The following is a 21,441-nucleotide window of genomic DNA, read 5'->3' on the forward strand; positions in this document are numbered from 1 at the left end:
GATCGATGCGCGGGCTTTATTACGCGATGATCCTCCGGTCGCACATACGTACCACGGGTATGTATATGAATAGCGTTTTTTTTTTTTTTTTTTTTTCTCTCTTCTAATACATAACGCCTAATCTTGCATAATCGCGAGGTGATCTCGTGGCGTTGCGGGCTATTGGTGAGCGTCGATAAATACGTGTACCATACGTACGTACGTACGTACGTATACGTCAATGTATTGTCGCAAGCTGACCTTGTCCTTGAAAATAATCTCTCGCTATCAAGCGACGCGAAAACTTGGTACGTACATTTCGCGCGAGCTTATAAAATACGGTGGCTGTTACAGAGAACGAACCGTACAACGTTTTACGTATTACATACATATGTACGTCTGATACGTAAGCGCGGCTACGTATGTGCCAATGCCTCGTAGTAAATGAAACTATTTTGTTGACTTCGTCGATACGTCGCTGCAAAGACGATCTTCGGATTCTTTAATACCAATTTGCATTCTTTCAGCAGCTACCGTACGCTTCTCTGGAACGCGTCGTTATATTTCGTACTCATAGAAATTATTTACCGTACACAAAAGTCTGCACACATTGCGCGAATATGGGAATATGCGATAAATAGGAAGTTTCGAATAACATATCGCTCGTTATCGAAATGATGTACGGATAAATCGGCGGATTAGTCATGGAAACAATATAAAAAACGGAACGAACAAAAAAAAAACAACCTGAATCCAGCTCAGCTGGATCTTTTTATTTTTTCTATTTTTACTTTCTGCCCTTGGACGAAACGCTGTGCAATTATTAGAGGAAATATACGTTAGTCATTAGTCATTTTTACGATGTTCAAGGACATTTTACCATTTGGAGATTGTCTTTATAAACTGTTTGAACTTCCTGGTTTTACACGTATACACATACAAGTACGCGCCTACGGTATAACGTGGACACATTTTTCTGTACAATTGAATTTCGGATTCATATGTGTGACTAACAAAAATAACGATGATAATAATTACGACAAATATCTGGTGGGCGGAGTCGGTTCGGCTAATATTTTAACAATTATTATCATTCCGCTCTTGTGTACGATTAAAGTTTTTTTTTTTTTTTTCCCTTTCCTCGCCTTATTCGCGCGCGGGTTACGTCGAGAGGGCAAAAACATCTCAGAAGGACAAGGCCAAGGTTTTTTTTTCTCCTCATCCTTTTTTTCTCTTCTCTTCTTGATTGGTGCGTTATAATTACAACCGATAACGCAACGCGTTCATCTTTTCGGTCTCTTATCGCCGAACGTTATAATTCATTCGCGAAATCGATTTAAGTCTTCATCATCGTCGTCGTCACCAACGTCGTTTCTTATCTCCTCGTATTTTCTCTGATATTTCAGATCTGTTAATGAAATAGTAATTGGCAAATATGTATTTCATCGTCTATGCTCAGCGACATTCGGAGAACGAGGAAAAATTTGGAAAAAAAAAGAAAAAGAAAAAAAAAAACGGAAACGCGGTACTGCAAGATATAGGAAGTCGCGAAGACGGGAAGTGGGAAGTGCAGCCGTCCCGGGGGAAAGTTGGAAGCGGAGTGAAACGGTGTGAAAATAAAAAATGACAAAAGAAATGTACGCAAAACTTCGTCTTTAATCGCCGCGACGTACGTACGTACGTGGCGTACACGTTGCACGAGAAGCGTTCAGAGAAGCATACAAGTCTCGTCCGTCGGCGTCGCGACGCCGCCCGTGACCACGCGACCTTGTCCTTGTACGCGAACAATGCGACAACGCGGTTCCCGCACTTTGTTCTTTTCAATCGTGTGTAACAACAACGTTGACGACGAAGCGCCGCGACGCCGATCGTAATGACGCAAAACTTTTCATCGCATGCACAATGATAAACGGGAGACTCCTGGATCTAATTCGATCGACGCGGTTAGCCACGCACGAGATTCCGCGATTTTTTCGCCTTCCTCATCCGTCCATCCATCTCGTTTGTCGTCGAGCGATCGTTCATTGGATACTCGACGTGTCGTCGGTTCACGACATCCGGGGATGAAATCAACGGAGCTCGCTCGTTCCGCGGATATATATCGTAAGTCGTTTAGCAGACCTACGGAATTACGTGGGAGATATTTTCGTATAAATTATACGCTCGGCGTGTACGACCTGCCCGAAAATGGCGGGCAGGACCGAACCGGCGTCTCAAGAATTCAAAAGGCGACGAAAATTCTTCATTTCCTTCGTTTCCTGGTCGCGAATCGATGGATATACCTATTGTACGCAACGCGTTATACGCAGGTTCGCGAGGTACGTATTCAGTGAGGTACTCGTAGTCGTCACGTTCTTTATCGCAAATTCGAGGCCAAGACGTCCCGGCGTAGTCGACCTTCGCTTTGACCGATAGCTACTCAGCGACCAGCACAGAGATCAAGGTTACCGCGAGGTACGTACGAATCTAGCCGTTCCACGTATTATATACGTACGTACGTACGTACGTATGTATGCGAACGTAGCAATACTTACGTTCCGTGTGGAAATCGCGAACGCGATTTATGTATTTTTTATTCATTACTTATTATCGCTATCGTTGCTATTATTCTGACGATTTTTTTTTTTTTTTTTCTCTCTCTTCCCTACATACGAACGTGCGATCTTATTTAAAAACGACGATGATCATCGTCGTCGACTTATGGAAATGTAACGCGCGTTATACGTACACCGAGCTATATGTATACATATATCGGTAGGTACGGTACATAAGAAATAAGCTGTATATAAGGACACTTTTCTATCATCACACGTTCGCGTTGACGTCCGAATCGGGAATTATCACCAATAGCCGAGCACAATACACAGGTATGCAACGATTACCTTTTATTCGCATCGCTTTCGTAGCGTCGAACGTACATGCATTATCTATAAATCGTCGTCCGTTAAATGTAAAGACACACATTACGTGTATTAAAATAATTAGACGACGAGATGATTCCTACATTATTTAATACCTATGGACTCCGGTATTATGCAACGTGTCGTCGCGAACGGAAACTTCCCCCCTCGATACGTCCCCCTGTACTCGTACGTACGATATACCCATATACGTATACCTACACGTACGTACATTTATTTTTTATGTATTAGCTGGAGATGTTTTCTGTATAATGTTTATACGTTATATACACGCGTACGTATGTATTCGTTCAAGGTCGACATGTGCCAACGTGTACGTACACGTAGTGTATGTACGATGTACGTACGTATAATGTATATAGGTGTATATATACATACGTATATATATGTATAACGCACGGATTGACAGCTCATATGCGAAGAACTGCCACAATATATCGTTACCTTGGATATCTCACGTTCTTCACGACGTATTTATACGTACATTACATACCTATGTCCACCGACTACTCTCCGGTATCCGGTTGAAGAGAAGATAAGAAAAAATAAAAAAATTTAACTGAAAAAATTCTCAACTCTATTATTCGGCGCGACAAAAGCGTCGAATTTTAACTCAGGAATCTGGGAAAAAATGAAAGAAAAGAACGATAATCGTGCCGGCGTTTATCTTCCATATCGCGACCGGAAGTTACACATTTATTATGTAGAAATCAATCCCGAGTTACGTAATCCGTATAGGACCGAAGATTATTTTATGTAAAAGTTGATACAGGTGAAGCTTGAAGTTTTGGGCTTCTTGGTGTACGTACTTGTACTTGTACTTGTACGGACGTACGTGTAATAACGTAATACACGGTAGCTATCGATTGATTCTGTCCACGACCGACGTCTTCGGGCAAGGCCAAGGTCAGACCCGTTAACCTTCGGTACTCAGCTACCGACGCCGAGGACGAGAACGACGCGGTAACCCCACGGGAATATGGCAGGGGCTGTAACTTGTGCGGTGCAGGCGCGGGGCGAGGCTCCGGGGGGAACGCGGGGTCGTTAAAGCTCGATGCGCTACTCTGTGCTTAAATTTATACATACGTATACGACAAACTTCGCGAACCTCCGAGCAAAGGAATTGGCAAGCCCCCCCCCCCCCCCCCGGAATCACCTATTGGTGCAACGAATTCGATCCCTCATTATGTCCAGACAACCGGGTCACATTTTTATCATCGAGATTGTCAGAACTGCACGAATTCTCGCTACCCTCGAAGGATGGCGAAAAGTTCTTCAATTTTTTATTCATTTATATCCGATACTTTTCGTCGGCATTTCCTTGCGAAAAGTCATGCAATTTCGAGAAGCTCGTGACCAGTTATTCGAAAATCAACTCGCTTCTCTTCTCTTCGTTTTTCGAAAATTCAATTAGATTATTGAACAAAATTTTTTCACTCTGGAAATTGGTCAGATTTTTATCTCCGTCGCGTCGCATGCATCAGCGTTCATCGTGTGAAATATAAGGGTAACCATTTCGGACAAAAGCGAGATAAATGATGGCCAAGGATGGTACATTTTTGGGGGGAAAAACACAAGTGAATCGATCACCTCGTGTCCCCTTCTTTTATCTGAATTTGTAGGTACCTATCCTCGTTCCGCGAGATATTCGTTCTGTCGGGACGTTTGAGACGAGACACCCTGTACGTATCTAGAAGAGAGCAAAAGAACATTTTCATTTAATTAAATTGCGTTAACTTTTTACATTTTTTTTTTTTTTTTTTTTTTATATTCGCGCGTATGTACAACGCGCAAATACACATTCATATATTAAGACGTACTATACATTGTGTACACTCAGCATGCTGAATCACATAATTTGATGGACAGCAAAAGTGGTAGGGGGGGGAAAAAAAAAGAAACGAAAAGAAACGGAAGAAAAAATAAAAACGTAGATGAAAAAGGAGTATAAGTGGAAAAAATCACACGTGTCAAGATTCGCGCGGCGATCCGACAAGGTCACTTGGTTTGTTCGTCGTGGCGCGTGTTGAGCAGCAACAGCAGCTTCGTCACCCCAGAAGTAAAGGCATCGGCATCAGCCAGACCAGCAGCCATAGCTGAAACGTAATCGCACAATTTCAATGTCAATCGGATCCCGACTGCTAAATTTTTTACTCGCGTCGACTTTTCGCGCCCAATACCAACGAGGTTGTCTCGATTTTGGGGGAAAACAATTTTCCGTAACGCTCACCCGACGATGCGTGCTAGCATTTGAAAATTTTGATTACAAATTTTCTCCGATAAAAATTTCGAAGTCTTTGATCCAACTGGCGCGGATTTTTATGCTTCGTCTCCCCCAGCCCCTCAAACGCCCCTCCGAACGAAAATAAGAAAATTCAGTCGGAAAAATTCGCACGCGAAGTGAAATTCGTGTTACCCGTTGCTCGCTACAGAATCCTGCAGATTTCACCCCCGAAGAGCTTTTACGCAAACTTATTCCATACCTTGTTCGTTTGCCAACGAATTTTCGGTAAATTTTCTCCGCTAGCGCTGAAAATTATTTAATTCGGGGTAAGAGCAGAAATCTTTGCGTAAACTTTACGCAATTTTCGTGGAAGCGATTATTGCTGTCATAATTAACGGTTTTGTAATATAACAGAAACAAGGAAGTTTTATCTCCGATTACTTATACACATGGTCGCATATACCGTATATGTACGTAACCTTCGAACGTTGGTGCAAAAATGGTGTTTTTTTTTTTTTTTCTTCATTTTTTTTATTTTTATTTTCGCCATACGCTTCAAATTGGGGTGGGGATGGACGCGCGATTGTGTTCGTAGTAACGCGTGCGTTGTAACTTATCCAGTTATTAGGAAATAATGATAATGAGATAATTAAATATCAAGACCAGAAAAAGTGTCCGTCAATTCGATCAAATTTATCGCGGACGGAATTTTACGATCTTTTTTCGCGAGAGCTGCAAAAAACGTTGAAAAAAAAAAAATGTCGACGGTATATTTTCGCACATCGTTGGGTGTATCTGATCGCGAGGGGGAAGGAAGCGTTTTTTTCAAGGTCAGTGGGTAAGAAGGAGAGGAAGTAAAAAAAAAGATTACCCACACTTTCCTGTACCTATGCGGACATTTTTTTTCCGTAGTTACGTGCAGATAAATGATAACATCATCGAGCACGGCGATGACGTAGTCGACGCCGTTTGAACCGGCACACCAAAACCGCTGGGTTCGACGGTCTATATATAATTAGTTGCGGGTTATTTTTTTTTGCGAGCGACCTTGAGGAGATATTCGCGATCACCTGACTACGTTATATACGCGATTACGTAATCCAGGGTCATTCTCCCTTCCAAAACTACACTCTATACGCGCGCAGACGACGACGACGACGCTCGGATTTGTCGATTGTAATCCAGCTAATACATATTATGTAGCTTCGCAGCCCACGCGAAATTCACCTGAAATTATCCCCCTCGTCCCCTCGCCCCTCCCTTACGCTGTGATAAAGATGATCGGACGATCGCGTTTTTTTTTTCAAATTTTCGTCGTACGAACGATTTTTCCATCGATCTCACCATTTTTCGAAAGGACGAAATTCAATCGATCGACCCAACGAATAGAAATTTGAAACAGGTACGATTGCGAAAAAATCTTGTGCCAAATTATGCTCGATTCATCGAAAATTTTTTAATATTTTCGAATCCGCACAGTCATCGAAAGATTGTATCGGACTCGAGTGAAAAATGAGAGCTTTCAGGAGTCGAAAAATCGGACAAAAAATTCTCAGGTCTAATCGCCGCGAAATGCCCCATATACGCGCGTAGTTGTCCGGTACATGTTTTATGGTATACGTTTATCGCTTCGTCCTTCGTTCGCGTTTTAAATCCGCGCGTTATGTTAGCCCAAACCTTGGCTGACCCGAGTTAATCGATACGACGATAATCGCAGTTATAGGCAGAACAAACGGTAAGCAGTAAGAATTTATCGCCCACGTAGTCACCGTGTATATACGAACACGTTACAAAATCATTCCGTGAGCGAGCCATTAAAAATCAATTTGAAAATCCCATCAATTTTCATCGCTCTATATCGCGCTATCGCAGTCACAATTGAACGACCATCTTCACCTTCGATTAATTTCAACTTTTTTCTCGTTTTCCACCTGAATTAAACAGAGTTGGAATATCGATATCAAACAACGATATTGATGATAGAAAAGCGAAAGCAACGTTTTTGTTTCTATTTCGAACACGGACCGATATCGGATGTGTAAATTTTCGGTTTCTTTTTTTTTTCTTCTGATTTTCTTCATCTTCTTATTTTCAAATCGAGGACGCACCGACTGAGGTTTCTTTTTCGTTCCTTTTATTTTTCACGAGTCGTCTAAGCATATCCTATGCGTTCCTCAGACCTTGACACAGAAAATTTGCAGCCCAGATAATAAAATCCCAGACGAGTAGGTATCGCTGATCTAAATAACATCATATGATGTCTGATAAAAATTGCGACTAGAATAAACGACAAAAAGCAAACAAAAAAAAAAAAAGAAGAAACTATGCGGCTATACAGTGAGTCGAGATTCGCCAGATATTTTATCGACGAGATTCGAGAATTTGATCAGGCGAATTTGAAAGTTTCGAACGAAGAATGTCGAGTTCCACATCGATTAGAAATTCCTCCACTTATTACTTCTGAAAAATCACTTCCGGTCCGTTCGTTTTTTATTTGTTAGTGATTAAACGTCACGATGGTCTGAATCATCCCACTCGACATTCTATGCCAATTCCACTTATCGGAGACCAGCCTCAGTTGCTTCGTAAGTCGACTGTGAGGTGTGAAAAAAAAAAAAAGAAACATTATCTCAATTGATTTATTGCCAGTGCAGGAATTTATTCCCCGGATTACTTCAATTTTGAAAAATCATTGCTCGCACATTTCTAAGGCGTGAATTTTTTATTTTCCTGTTTCTCGATCACCGGCGTACTGATATGCTAAAAATAAATCGGCATTCACACATACATCGTACGATGTGCGACCATACTGTACTGCAATACTCGCAAATTCGAGGACAATTAAAGTGCGGAGCCTGATAATTTAACTTTTGCGAACCCCCGCAGCATCCCTCCAAAATATAAATCTCTTTGAGGAGGCTAAAAGGACACTTGTATTTATATTCATGTAGTCGATGACGCGAGTTCGGCTCCCGTTCGAACGAGCGGTTTCGTTTTTTTTTCTTTTTTTTGTTGCTTTTCTCATCCTTTGTTGAAAACTTCCATTTTCTTTTTTTTTTTTTTTTTCATCTTACTTTTTCGTCTTTTCTTATCGTACCACCCGCGCGGCTCCAGTTTAATCTCGTTGCCCAAGGTCGTTTTGCGGTATTTTTTCTCCATATATTACCCTATGAATACATGTATATCGATGCGAGAGCGCCGTTATATACATGTACACCGTCGGGAATTGACCCAAAGAGATATACAGTATACCTATAATAATTCCCCGTCGAATGCGACCCGTCGCGGATTCCGATACCCAGTCGATCTTTACCCAGGCGCTCGATGTCCTTTGTCAAGGATTTTTGTGATTTTTAGATTTGCCCTTGTTCTACGTGCCAAACTTTTCCCCCCTCGCTCTTCTTTTCTTTCTTCATCTTCATCTTTACCTTCGTCTTTCTTACTCTCCGTCGCCCCGTCTCTCTCCCTCTTTCTTTCACATTCTGCGCCTGTCGCCGTCTGTCTGGTGATCTTGAAAAACTTGTTAGGGCTCCACGGGAGATACGAGGAGTAGTCAGTCTCTTTTGTAGATTTTACAGATATACAGATATTCACCTGTCCTCGACGACCTTACCGTTGCAATAAATTGCCGTACGCGTCGGTCCTTTATATTATTTGCGCGAATTTTCGCATGGGAATTTTCTCCGTTTCGTTCCTTTTCAACGGGTGGTTTTTCGTCAAACCCTAATAGATTTTCGCGAGCTATTTACACGCGCGAATATCACGCTTTGATAATTATGCCGTCGACAGCTGGAGTCGGTTCGACTATTTTCATTGTCACTCATTTATTCATTCATCCGGTTTGTTATTTATTTTATATTTATTTCGTTATTACACCCTCGTACATCGCTTTGCTTTAGTACGCGTACAATATAGTTATCTCCGGAGTGGCGCGAAGAGAGTGAAAATTGCAATTTGGCAATAAGATAAATTTGCCGAATATACGCGCAACGCTCCAGCGAAGAGAGGAGAAAATTATCCCGAACATTTCCGAGGCATTGAAATACGTGTATACGTATGTATGTATATACATATTTTTAGTCGCTTGTAGTTTACTATTCTTGACGTAGTTCGCTCGTTTTGAAAAATATATGTGTTCTTCTCATCGCGAGTGCATTCGCGACGTGGTTATATAAAAATTTCGATTCAGTAAACAGCCATCGCCGGTTTTCAACAAGAATTTTAAACCGAGCTTTATTTCTGATGCGAGCGTACGGTAGGGATACAGCGAGAGATATACGCGAGAAAATTTTTATAGTCCTGCGGAATATCGGGGACGTATAGATGCGCTATTTTTGACACGGCGTGTATACGCGTATGATTGCCAAGGTGAAAATTTTCCGGATTATTATGAATTTTGATAAACGGGATTTTTTTCCACTTCGTATTGATATACGATAGGTGGAATTTGAGGTACCTACTTCGATTCACGGGGGTGGAGTTATGATTCGGCGAAAATAAATGTGAAAAATTGTAGGAAAAATTGTTTGATGAAATTTTTCTGAAAAATGGGAATAAGGTAGAGACAATTTGGAGAAACGCCAAATACAACAAAGTTCGAGTTGAGGGGCACAGAGCGAGTGCAACGATGACAACTCCTCGATACTCCCCCGCGCTAGTTTTTCATTTGTATAAACATAAATTGGAGAATCTCCTTCTTTTTCAGACCTTCTTTCATCTCGCTGCTCGCATACCATACGTTATACTCGCATGATTTCATACGATCGGAGCAACGAGGAAAATAGCCGAAATAACATTCGATGGTATATAATTTTGTACACGAAAATCGTCGAGCTTTCAAAATGTTTTTTTTCGCTCCTTCATAATTCATAATCCATCGATAATTCATCGGTCGTTCAATCGGTAGAGAATCATCGCTTGTCGGTGAACTGAAATCATGAGCATTAATTATTCTTTTTTTCAAGGATCGCAAAATTTCCAATGACATTGTGGAATTGAATTGAATTAAAAAAAAAAAAGGAGAAAATTCGGCAAATCCATCCTCGCAATGAACATTACTTGCACTGTTTTTTTGTTTTTGTTTCATTCACTCGCTCCCTCGGCCCACGTGCTTTCCTTGGCCGTTTATAGGCGTTCCGCTTTCACAAAATGGCGTGGTTTATTCTAGGTAGTGCAGTGTCGTTGCCCTCTATCCAGAGTTTCAACCTCAACTATAGTCTTACGCAATGCACCCGAAACAATGTGAGCAACTAGGTATCGCGGTAGTACACTCCCAATTATAACTGGGTAGGTAGGTACGTACGTATACGTATATCTGCTTCATTCCGATGTTCATTGCCGCTAAGGTTTTCTTTTCTTTTTTTACAATTCAATTCATACACATCGATGCGGGTTGCGCGGGTTCCGATCCTCAGGATTTTCGATTTGGTTGAAGCTCTTCGGGCGAAGATGAAAGTAATTAGTTCAACATCGTCTCAAATCGTAGAAAAAAATTGAATTTGCTATTCAAGTATTTTCAAATATCCATTTTTTATGGAATGACATTGCTGAGAATTTTCAAAAGCGTGATCGAACATCCGAATCTTTGGTATCGAGGTACCGATAACCCTTTTTCAATTGACCGGGAATGCCCCTTATAAATGTAATGTAGGTTTAAATCACTGTGTTACTGTTACTATTACTGTTCCTGATGCAGTAGCAGACTTCTAGGCTCGGTCGGTAGCTCCGTAAGTCGTTACTTATACTTACTTGATTATTATACCTACCTACCTACCTACCTACCTACCTACCTACCTACCTACCTACCTACCTACCTAACTATTACGTCAGAGTTCGGAGACCAGACTCTCCAGGTTGTTGTCCTAATGTTGCAAGCACGCGACAACTACCATAACCAAACCCTATCACTTTATATACCGCACGGAACAACGTCATGACGAAACTGTTTAAAATCATTTCGATTTGCATTAAATGTACGCTCAAGTATCCGCTGCATATACCGATCAACCGACGCGATCCAACTAAAAGGGAGCAATTTCAAAGGATGATAAAATTACAAGACTAGAAAAGAATACGGTTTAAATCGAATCCCGACGATCGATGATCTTTCCGCATCTCTTGGTTATTCTTGATCCAGGAAGATGACCCGCACTTACACCGATACCGCTAGTAGCGAGTTTCTCTTCGTGGATTGTTATATTTTACACCATCTCGCGGATAGGAATCGTTCTCCGAGAATGAGCAACTCTCTCTTTCTTTCCAAGATCATCGTATTTTCCACTCCGTGTACAACTCCGATTGTGCAGGGGGCGATATAATATTTTTGGTTCGCGAGGAATTGACGCCGAGGAGTTCACCAGGTCGCCCCCTCCTCGCGTCTCGTTCTCATTCGAACGATCCTTCGGTGGAAGGTTCACCGACCGTATCAAAGCTCGCTGCCACTAGAATTCGCACGGAGGTTCGCTCCTCGCAGGGTACGTGCATCTTCTCTCGAACGGTTCGTACGTTCGACGAGACGTTGCGACATATTTCTATCGTATTGCTTTGTGAAATCTTCTTGTCGTCGAGATATATACAGGTACGACGTTCTTTCGCTCCGCACCAAGGACTCTGCGGTGCTGCTGACAATGAGTTATACTTTTGGGACGTTATGGAAGAGGCCAGAGAAAATGAGCAGGTGCGGTAGGAGGACATCGTACGTTGTATACGATAGGCTATTGCGGGACGAGGGAACATTTTAAAATAAAAATATTACGTACGCGTTATGCTGGGGGGGGGGGTGGCGGTGACGGTGGACGGGTAACACCGCGGCGTATCAACAACCTGTTGCATCGTAAACTAAACCTGGAGGAATTTATTCCGAAAAAAAGTGCGACACCTGGACGTCGGGACTCTATTTTTTTTTTTTCAAACTTTCGGACGGGCCATCCTCGATTCGTGGAACAATCCCGATTTCGCGACAATCGATGACGAAGGGAATGAGAGTCTTCGAGTAGAAATTGAATCGTCCTGTGCACGGTGTTGCACGTGGGCATTTTCGAAAATAGAATTTCGTCACGATCCGATAACAGAGTCGCGAAATTCTCGTGAATTCGAGTTCCGAAATTCTATCATCCTTCGGATTCGGTTCGGCGAACAATCTGTAGGACGTCGATAAGAAGAGTAATGGAAAGCGCGTTACGCCGGTGTGTGTAATAAAATAATTCCTTCGGTATACGGCGGAGAATGTCGGTGTAGAGTTGCCGTTGGCTGGTCGGTTCGGTATAGCTGTTGCATTGGAATAGAGGTTACGGAGTGAAAGACACCGAGATATCCAGTGAAACTGAAAGTCCCATTCGTTCTACTTTCCATTATGCACGGCTGTAAATAATTAGGTCGTTATTTTTCTTCTACGATAAATCGCTTTCTGCCGTTACACTGCAGTGCCCACAAACCACTTGTATATACCGTATACACACAGATCTACGAAATGTCAATTCACCACTGCACCCGTGTTACACATTTCCAGTAAACCGAAAGCGATCGACTCGGGATATCGAATCGATGAAAAAAAAAAATGTCAATTTATTTTCACGCTAATTAACGGGCTACGAAATTTCTGGGTTACGTCTAGTTTCACTTTCTTCTTTCTTCGATATTGGTACGTTCGTACTACACGTCGATGTATTCGGATCGATGAACGAAAATTAGTGTTTCTTACGGTGCATTATACAGGTACGCACACAAGATCGAGCGGATCGCGTTCGATCTCGCTTTTACGTAACATTATAGTGTAAGATTCGATTTGTTTATTTGGGTCAGGAAGTAAGAGTGGCAAACCTTTCATCTCTCATCTTGCAGTCGAATATCATAACGTCGAAGAGCCGCACCCCGCGTGGCGTGGCCATCGAAGCTCGACTGCTTTTTATTTCATTTTTTTTTTTCTTTCTTCCATCTTCTTTCTTTCAACCCGATCGCCGTAGATTCTGGATCGGAAACCAAGTTCCCATAGATACGAAGGGTCGGATTTTGCATCACGTGATATCCAATGATCTGGGGTATGAAGATGGTTTTTCCATACTTCTTCATTATTATCATTATTCTTTTTTTCCATACGATTTTTCAGGCTTTGGCAATTCAGTAACCGTCGAGCCCCGTTTTATACGGAGGCTAATGAACTCGCCGCGCGCTTGGTGCATGTTATAGCGGTAAAATATTGCTCAAACCAGGAAATTAAATGAAATGAAACGAAATGGAACGCGAATGAACGAGTCGTCTTGTGAATTGCAGCACGTTTTTTCCCCCCGTTTGTATATAATGTAAGCTCCTTGTATTCTCGTTTGCCGAAAGTTTTGTTTCGACACTTGAATTCCGATAATTTGCACTTTGCGTTGCACTGTAGCGAAATAAATCTGCAGCGGCCTGCCCGAGTCCGGATTTCTCGTACTGGACGGACCAAAAATCTCATCCGAAAAACTAGAAGCCACGGAGTAAGAAGACTGGGTCTGATTTATTTATGATAATCGCGAAAGCGCAAGGCTCCGTTCATATCGGTTCATGTAGATGAGAGTGATAAAAACGCGTTCTGGTTTTCTGCCCACGGTTCGCATCGAGTCTTGGAATTACAAGTAAAATACACGCGTCTGTTTCAGTGACCAGTTTACACCAGAGTAGATTATATAGGTAACTACCTATAATACATAAATATACATGTGTGTATATATATATATAAAAGTGCAGAAACTGGCGTCACTTTCTCCCATGGAAAAGTAAAAGTTTGCGTTTCTCCTACCATGATATACCGACCTTAATACCGACCTTCTCTTCAGAAAATCGTGGGCTGCAGCTTTAGGTTCCTACGAAACTATCGTACGAATGTGTGGCTACGTAGGTCTATTGTGTACAATGCACATGCAGGTCTGTGTGCATACTTTATGCCCTATCGCTCGGATCGGCAAACCCACCACTCTATAACCTAATCTTGAGATAGATTATTGCATGTTATATTATAGTGGTGTACAAATCAAATGCAGTGGCGATGCAATTCGATTCAATGCAAGCCGTGAACACCCACCTGGGCAAATTTCATCTACGGGGTGGTGAATTTGAAAAATTATCGCCATTAAGTTACTCTTGGCCCAAAAAATTGAGAAAAACGTTGACGAGCCGCTATGATTTCCATTAGAAAATTGATGTCAAAGATCGAATCGGCTTTTTTTTTTCTACAGAGAAAATGCGGAAAATAATTTTAAAAAATAATGCCAACCTAGTGAAGAGTATAACTACAAAACGATAGAGGATTCTGCAGATTTTATGCCGATCTCACAAATGGCTATAAAGATGAATTAACTTCCAACTTTCCTTTGAACCTTTGAAAAAAATGGCGTATGCTTATGGAACTGTTGTAAATGGTATTTTTGGCTGGAGAACGAAAAGAAAAAAAGATTTGGTCGTCATCAACATACCCTGGTTCGCAACTAATTTAACTCGAAAGTTCCGAATAGGCCACCCTGTATGCATAATGTATTAAACAATCGACAATGCAATACATATACTTGTTTCGTTATTTGCTCTATCTTACTTGCACACGTACGCACGTAATGAATGTGAACGCGTGTTCGTGTGCAGAGAAATAGCTAATGTTTTGTAATATTAGCTCTCGCACGAACTACTTGCATTCGATCGAGAGTTGAAATCCGTTTTCATTTCATGGGAACCAAAGAACTTGACTGTATGAATGTGTAGTTAGGTATACCTACGTACGTGGTGCAACCTACGGTGTTCGTTAGAAGGAATAGAATTTTTTTTTTCATCCCTAGAAAGCTTGTGGTCCAGATGTACAATTTCAGAAGGGTTGTTCTGATATTGGTATTTGAACGGTATCACCAATTTTTTCGAAAATATGATATGTATCCTAATATCACGATTACCTTCGTGGGTCGAAAAATTGAAAGCATCCTTTTTAGGGATATACCGGAAGGAAAAGGTTGACATTATCTATGGGACTCTGGAATCATTTCAATCATTTGCATATTGCTAAAAACCGCTACGAAGCGTTCACCTGCAGCGATCCCTATAAACCAGTTCACTTCCTCCGAACAAACGATTGCCATACGAAATCTAGGTGAGTAATTTCCTTCAATTTAATATTCAGTTTGAAAATAAAATTTCTACAGAATAATTTGACAATTAATTTAATCTTCGTTACGTCATAAAATGTTTCCGTAGTGTAGTGGTTATCACGTGTGCTTCACACGCACAAGGTCCCCGGTTCGATCCCGGGCGGAAACAAATTTTTTGATTTTTCTCCTCTGAATTCTACAACATGAAATAAGCATCGTCGTTTTATTCGGTACTATATCCACGCTCGTACCGTGTGAATGAAATTTCCAATAATTTTGTTCTTTTTTCATCGTTACTATTCGGATCCCGGAGGCGATCGATTCACGAATTTCTACGTCAATTGAATATCGCTACCGGTGAATGGAACGGTGATTGAAAAATGGTTTTTTTTTTTTTCGTCCCCCTTAACGATCGGGTCAATCGGTCGTTAGTTTTCTTTGTGTACCGGCGTGGGGTATGCGAGAGTGAGGAAGGTATGAGCAGCCTGGTGTCTCAAGGTCGGTTAGAGACACAAGGGCAGTCCCAGTCTAGCCTGAACTCGACCGCGCCCTCCGAGGTCGGTTTCTCCTACCCTCGCCTCTTCGGGCCCTCAACCTCCGCAGACCCATACCGATCTCCCGTTCTCCACTTATTGTTATTTCTCATTCTATCGCTACATCGGTCTATTCTTCTCATCCTGCTCCCTTTGATTCTCCTGCTGCCGCTGCACACGCGTCATTTCGCTTCGTTTTTTTTTCTTCTTCTTCTTTAATTTTTATTTTCAAGAATACGCCGTCCCAAGTAGCCTTCTACTACAACTCCTGCTCCTACTTCATCTCCATCCTTTTCTTTCTAAGATTTTTTTTCTTTTCCCCTCTTTGAACGTCTTTCCTCTTTTTTCTGTTCTTTCGTTCTCGCTTTATCTCATCTCCGCACGGTCACCAGGCATCACTTTGTCGCAGTTTTGCTTTACTATATTTCAGAGACAAAGAAAATCTCTATATATATCTCATTATATACCTCGCACAGGGTCGACATTCACATTTACATAGATACCCACGTGACGTGTAATAAAATATACATAACTATCTCTATACGTCAGCAAATTAATTCTCTATGTATTTGATTTATGACGTCGAGGGCTGAAAACCAGGAAGTCGTAACTCACGAAAAGATTGGTAATCCACCAGAAGCTTTCGGGGAAACGCCCTTCTGGCTGAAAAATTAGAATTTTGCTAGAATCTTGCCTAGGTTATCACTGAAAAGTAAAAGAACTTGAGTAACCCAATTTTGAATGCGAAATAGGATTTCTTCACTTTCGAAAGATGGGACATCACGACGGCCCATAACCTGAGGAGCGAACTGAAAAAAAGAAAAACATTTGATTCAGGAATTCGAATTCTTTTTATAAATATGTACATAATATCGGTACATATTATTTATGTGTACAAACATGGAAGTGCGCATCCTGTGCGGAGTTTTCAGCCGTCCTTCTTCTTCATTATGAACATGGTCATCGTCATCGTCGACGCTATGTCATGATGTTAGTTACGAGACTCGACGGAGACACGCATGCAAAATGGATTCAAATGGGATATGGTGAAATGGATGAGTAAAATCGAGCTCGTAATTTACTTGGAAAAAATGTATTATTAGGAACATGGGGATAAATATGGAAGGAAATTATGATAAGGTCAATTATTATTATCATATACATGAGGATGTATTAATTGCGGATATGGTGCCAACATGACGTATGCGCATCGAGTCATTTTTAGACTTGCTCTTTTTTCCTCGTTTTTTTTTTCTAACCACCGCACGTATCAGACTACATTGAACTTACATCATACCACATTGTGCACCTCCCACTTATCAAGGGCACAGATCAGAATTTCCAAAAGCTTATAGGGTTATAATAACCACCAAAATGCAATTCTTGTTTTTCCCCAATTTTCGTCTAGGGTTGACAAGTCTCGTCAAATTGCGTGAAAGTCGCTCTTTCCCTATACCTGAACGTGATGACAATTGTAACGATAACGTTAAGATAGTAACAATGATAATAACAACAACGATGATAATAACGATGATAATAATGACGATGACGATGACGGTCGTAGTCGTCGGTTGTACACCAGTCCGGTGGTGGTGTATGTAATGTGGGGTGAACGTTCTGCAGCAGACGCAAAAATCCCTCCAAGGTCGGTGCATCCCCCTGTCTGTCCCTCCCGCACGGTCCCTCTTGGGCTGCGTATTCCTCTTAACCCGCGGGGTCCCTTATATCTTTTATATACGCATATATGTACGTGATACACATATATATATATAAAACAATATAGATACGATAGATACCGAAGTGCGGAATATTCTGCACCCACGCATTGTGCGTTTGTGTGACGAGGCGATGCGATAAAGGGAAGTTTAGATCGGTACGCGTGTGCGTTAACTGTACATACGGTGCGTGTGTATTACGTGCACGAAGTACAATGGAAAATATATGGACTTTGATAGGGTCCTCCGTATCTTATATACATATACGTAGATATACTTACGCAGACAATTGCCGCATATGCGTGGAAGTAAAAAATTTGCAAAAAAAAAATGATTTCCAATCTACAGGAAAGCCGAAATAATTTGAAAAATTTGCTGGTGAGCTTCAAAGAGAAAAAAAAATCACCTCGCTTCGAAAAAATTTCTGGTCAATTTCATGCAATTAAAATCTATCAAAGTCATTCGTTTTTTAAATCGCGAGCATATGACCATTTTTAAAGGATTTTTTCACATCAGATTCGTTCTGAGAGAATCATAAACTATACCGAAATATCGAAGAGCGAATTAATTCGACCAATTTCTCGCACCATTCTATTCATGTACACGTGTATACATATAATGCAATCTGCAGGCGCAGTTCGCGAGAGCGGCAGGGAAAAAGGGCGAAGAAGGGCGGAGGGAGGAATTTGCTGCTGCAGAGTGCAGCCGGTGCAGTAGTATAGGGAACGTAACGTGATCCGAACTGGACGGTATCGAGGAGACGGGAGATGATGTTAACCTGAAGGGTGAACGCCCTCCAGGATCTTCATAGGTATATATGTGTACGACATGCAGACTGGCATGCCTCTGACGTTGCAGACGTCCAATAAAAATATCCGAAGCAGGCTTTTCTTCTACCCCTCGGTATGCGCGGTGTCCACATATCATCGGCGCACTCATTTGTCCTTTCAAATTTTAAAGGACGAACGAATTGTCCGTTCGATCATCGCGTTCAATTGCTATTGAGAATTGTTCTAATTTTAACCCGAAAGTGAATGAAATTTTGCAGCTTTTTTGGATCGAATCCGGGAGTTTTACGGTGTGGATCCCCCGCGGGATTACGAGGGCTTCCTTCCTTCGCCGTTTCAATTACTGATCTCGTTGTAATTTCCAGTAAAATAATACCACATTTCGCAGGATATATAACGCGACGATTTCCTATTGTAATCGGACTCCGCACTCCGTATACTTTTCTATTTTCTATGCATCGCGTTATTATCTTCGCGGGGTTCCGCGAACGACAACGAGATTGAAAGAAGAATAAAAGAAGCGATAGTAGGTATAAAATATATGCGAGTAAATATGGAAGAGTGTAAGTATATCTAAGGTACACATATCCGTATATATGTCATATCGTACGTGTGTACACTATATTGTATATATATATATATGAAGGTATAAAGTAGCAGAAGCAGCAAAAGCAAAAGCAGCAGCAGCAGCAGCAGCAGCAGCATTCTGCAGCAGCACCGCTATCTCTTTGTTGTCGAAGAATATACGTGCGTATAGGGGCAACGCACTCGGTCGGGGTTCAGCCTGCGGCAGACGCAAAAATAAAATAAATAATATAAATAAAGCAAATCAAGCAAAGCTCTTCCTCTCTACCTCCCGCCCCCTTTCTTCTCCTCAGTCTTTTTTTTTTCTTTCATTTTGTTTTATTTTTGCATTTATTTCTCTTCCCCACCCTTGTAAAACCCTCGCACGGTATTCTTTTGCTCCCGCAACGTATTTGTCGTCTCCTTCGATTATAAATGTGTATAATGTAATATCATTGGATATTTTTTTCTCTAAATGAAGAAACATAAATGACGATACGCTCGCGTTATCTAGGCGTACGATTTGCAAAATTGTTATAATTGAATTGAAGATAATAAGACAGATAGAGAAGTAAAATAATTAAGAGAACCCTCGGAAACGAACTTATTTTATTTTTGTTCCTCTCACGGGATTAATTTCAACCGTTATCGGCTTAAGTTCTACAACGTGAACCGGAAATGAAGAATCGCAATGACAAAAAAGAAAATGAATTTATAAACGAAAATATTATTCAGTTTATTTATCAGCTGCAGTCGGAGAAAATATATACATGTATGCAATTCTGACCAGACAATGTCAAACGTTTGTATTTGAAGACATTCGATGACGGAGGGTAAATATTTTCGCTCTTTTCCATATACATAGAGATGTACATATATTTATAAATACATGAACGATAACTACGTTATTATTGAATACTTAAATGGGTAGGTATAGATAAGGTGTGTAAATAGAACGTTAATTGATTAAATAATTTATAACATTCGAAAAGTAAAAAAGTTACTAATTTTGAAAAATATTTATTGCTAAAAAAATTGTAGGCTGTTTCCGCCCGGGATCGAACCGGGGGCCTTGTGCGTGTGAAGCACACGTGATAACCACTACACTACGGAAACGCTTTGAGAGCTTTCGATTAAACACAGTAATAAACTTGGTAACACCGACCAAAAAAGCTCATTGTGGAAAACAGAATGAGAAATAAAATACTACGGCGGTATCTTCGCCCGATTATAGGATATTTCGGTCTCAAAATTGGAAGCATATCGTATACTTTTTGCACTTGAAGAATTTCTACAATATTTCTTTGATATTCCTCAGGCCTTGAAACGGTTTACGCACGCAGTACGTGCGATATTTATGTGAGGTAGGTTATGACAATCAGCTAATTGCGCTTCTGCCTCGTCCACGGTTGCGATCTATGGAGTCTTATATTCTCGCTCACATTCGGATGGCTATGAATGAATGACGCAGAAAACGGTAGCGTTTATGTATCAACGTACGCATATACATGTAACGAATATGTAGCGTACCTATAATGCACATGTGCATCGTATATAAGGTGCCTTATCACTGCGCTTCTCCACCTTTGTTTATTTATAAGAAGGTGGATTTGGTTGAGCCATATTTATATTTATTTGTCACACAAACTGCAAATCATGCAAGCTTTATACTGCAGAGATGCAGAAAAGCACACACACGTAACATGCACGTGTTCTCATATACTCGCATGTAGGGGATTCACATTTCAGATCGGCTAACACCGGGTCTGATATCGTAGACATTTTTTATTCCATTCAAATCGTTTTTCAACTTTTCCCCCAATAAGCTCATTTTTTCTCGTCAGTCGTTTTCAGAATCTTTCAAGGTGTACATTATGATATTCGAAAATCAAAGACGATGAATCAAAATGGACCCCGATGTAATTGACCTAAAATGCACCACGCGCGTCTCTACATCTCCTTGCAAATTATCTCCCTCGTGTACATTCTGATTTAAATATCTTTATAGGTATAAATTATGGTCCGATAAATTACAGGACGATACGCGCGCGGGGTGAGATATGCGAGGCGTGTATACGACGTATGTGTGCAGAAATGCGGTGCTACGTAAACCAAATTGAACACGCTGCAGCGGTAACGAAACGAAGATATTGCATTTATTTGATATGATGTGCGCTGCACCTCGCGCCGGAGTTATTCGTTCATTCATTTATTTATTTCCTAAGTTTTTCTTTTCATCCGGCTTCTCGCTTTCTTGTTGCACAGAATTCCAACCAATTTCATCGTACTCCGCGAGGCTTATCCCCTACGTGCCCTCGCGCAACGTCCAACGCAACCCATAAATTTCGATCGTAATTGATCGCCCGTAAGTTTCACTCCACGTTACACGTGGGCATTAAGATTTTCTCTGAAAATTTCTTCAACCGATTCGCGAAACCGGGGGTCAAATTTTCTCGTTCGACTGATACAGGTATACCTACTTACGTACACGGGTGGTACATAAAATTAAGAATAAAGTGAAACTAAACGGAAATGGATGATATTTTTAGCAGTTGCGTGCTCCGTACTAACGCATAACGAGGAGCAAAACGAAGTGAATATAATTTATCGTGAGTCA

The 21,441-nt window shown here is 41.1% G+C and overlaps 2 non-coding genes across 2 annotated transcripts; one reads left to right on the top strand and one right to left on the bottom strand.

Annotated features, from left to right (window-relative positions):
* The first annotated feature begins 15,320 nt into the window (after positions 1-15,320).
* Positions 15,321-15,393, top strand: Trnav-cac. Its single transcript has one exon. It is a non-coding gene; the product is annotated as a tRNA-Val (tRNA).
* A 4,474-nt stretch (positions 15,394-19,867) lies between these two features.
* Trnav-cac lies at positions 19,868-19,940 on the bottom strand. The gene has a single exon. It is a non-coding gene; the product is annotated as a tRNA-Val (tRNA).
* Positions 19,941-21,441: the final 1,501 nt, after the last annotated feature.

This window comes from Athalia rosae, chromosome 1 (genome assembly GCF_917208135.1).
Source record: "Athalia rosae chromosome 1, iyAthRosa1.1, whole genome shotgun sequence".
Taxonomy (NCBI): Eukaryota; Metazoa; Arthropoda; class Insecta; order Hymenoptera; family Athaliidae; genus Athalia; species Athalia rosae.